Here is a 2572-nt window from a genome sequence, read left to right on the forward strand (position 1 = left end):
TTTTTGGTTGCAGCCGTCATTGTTGTTTTGGCGGGTCTGGGCTGGGGATTCGAACCCACCACCTTAGGTGTATGTGGCTGGCGCCTTAGCCGGTTGAGCTATAGGTGCCGAGCCTCACAGCATTTCTTAATTATGTACCTATGTAATTTTGAGTAACTTTATTTGGTCCTTAGTTCTATAATTTGTAAAATAATGAAGTTGGGTTAAAATTGCCGAGAGTCCTTCAGCATTCCAAAATCCTGTGATTTTATGGAATTTGTACATTTTTTTCTTTTTTTTTGAGACAGAGCCTCAAGCTCTCGCCCTGGGTAGAGTGCTGTGGCATCACAGCTCACAGCAACCTCCAACTCCTGGTTGTAAACTATTCTGTTGCCTCAGCCTCCCAAGTAGTTGGGACTACAGGTGCCCACCACAATGCCCAGCTATGTTTTGGTTGTAGTTGTCATTGTTGTTTGGCAGGCCTGGGCTGGGTTCGAACCCACCAGCTCTGGTGTATGTGGCTGGTGCCTCAGCTGCTTAAGCTACAGGCGCTGGGCCAGAATTTGTACATTTTTATTTCTGTTATTTAATGCAAGTATGTCTCACTCTAAATTACTTTGCCTGAAAACTTGCAGTAAATCTTTATTTTAAATGCATAAACAGAGTTTGTTATGTGCCACCATTCTGAAATTATTTTGCAAATCAAATTATTATTTTGTAAAGTGAATAAACTTAATTTTACTTGAATTATGAGCTTGTACCCAACATTGACCAATTTTCTTGAAGCAAAATCCTTCTCTATTGTGAAGAATACTGATTAATAGTTGGGCACGGTGACTCAAGCCTATAATCCCAGCACTTTGGGATGCCAAGAAGGAAAGGTTGCTTGAGACCAACCTGGGCAACTTATCGAGACCCTCATCTCTACAAAAAAATTAAATTAGTCTGGCCTGGTGGCACACACCTGTAGTCATAGCTACTCAGGAGACTGAGGTGACAGGATCCCTTCCACCCAGGAATCTGAAGGCTGCACTAAGCTATGATGGCACAGCTGTGCTCCAGCCTAGGATACAGAGAGAAACCCTATCTGTAAAAATTTAAAAAAAAAAATAGAATACTAATTGATTTGAGTACTATAATGTATGTTAACTAATAACTAAAACGTATTTGAAAACTAGAACATCCTAAGATAGTAGTAGAATTGGAACAGATTTTTGAGCTCACCTCCTACTCCAGCCCTGTAATTTTAACAAGTGAAAATATGGAAGCCTGGAGAAGCACAACAGGGACAGTTAACTCCAAGACAAGACAGAGAAACAATATGAATGAACAAACTCACTATTTTACACACCCACATTAGGTGCTGACCAGGACCTGTCTCAATAACAACAAAAAAGTAGTTTCATCCAATGACACTATTTGTACACATATAGCTTTGGGCTGGATTCTAACATTTTCCCTTAAATCTGGAGCCAGTATTCCCAGTAGAGAACTTGGTACTAACCTAAGCCTAGTCTCCCCAGTTTCAAGGAAGCATCAGGGCTAATATCTGTATTATGTTGTCTGGCATAACAAACTTGGAGTTTTGTGTATCTGGCAGGAAATTTATCACCTTGACTTAAAAAAAGAAATGCTTCCTACAGGGAGCAAATTGAAAGAAATTAGTTCCCCAGTTTCCTTCATCTGTTTTTGTTTACCTTTCTTCTCTGCAAGGAGGGCTTACTCATTTCTTCTACCAGGTGGTAATGAACAGGGAATAAAGTGGCAATTATCTGTATAATTCAAAGCACCACACACACACACACAGATGAAATGTATTTCTTTCTTTTTTTTTTTAGAGACAGAGTCTCACTTTATCGCCCTCCGTACAGTGCCGTGGCATCACAGCTTACAGCAACCTCCAACTCCTGGGCTTAGGCGATTCTCTTGCCTTAGCCTCCTGAGTAGCTGGGACTACAGGCGTCTGCCACAACACCCAGGTATTTTTTTGTTGCAGTTTGGCCAGGGTTGAGTTCATACCCACCACCCCTACCCATGAGCCACAGGCGCCGCTCTGAAATGTATTTCTTATGTCTCCCCAAAGTGCTGAGCAGTCTCTTATATAAAGGCACTTAATAGATACTTTAAAAAATGAATACACAATTTAATGAATGAATTGCTCCCCAAAATATCCAGCAACTGATTACAAAGTGTTTTTGTTTGTTTTTAATTTGCATTGTCCAAAACAACTGACTCCATTCTCTACCTCCCTTTTCTAACGGAGTCATGATCTAAAAGAAACAGTCTTCTTTCTGTAGAGCTCCTTAGACATGCCTGATTTATATTCTCCAATTAAATTGTGGCCACAAATCTCCACATGAACTCTGGATAGATCAAGCAGTAGCAGAGACACTTTCTGCCAAGAAAACACAGTCTTAAGTTTCAAAATTCTGGTTTGTGATACCAACTTGTCATGTGACCTTAAACAAGTTTCCTGACTTATGCCTCAGTTTAGACATTTTTTTTTAACTGGTGGTGGTACATTCTAATACCTTCTGTACCTCCTTACTTCACAGAATTGTTGTGAAGCTCAAATGAGACAGTAAATGTAAAA

Source organism: Otolemur garnettii, unplaced genomic scaffold (genome assembly GCF_000181295.1).
Source record: "Otolemur garnettii isolate 467f Iridium unplaced genomic scaffold, OtoGar3 scaffold00021, whole genome shotgun sequence".
In the NCBI taxonomy this organism is placed as follows: domain Eukaryota; kingdom Metazoa; phylum Chordata; class Mammalia; order Primates; family Galagidae; genus Otolemur; species Otolemur garnettii.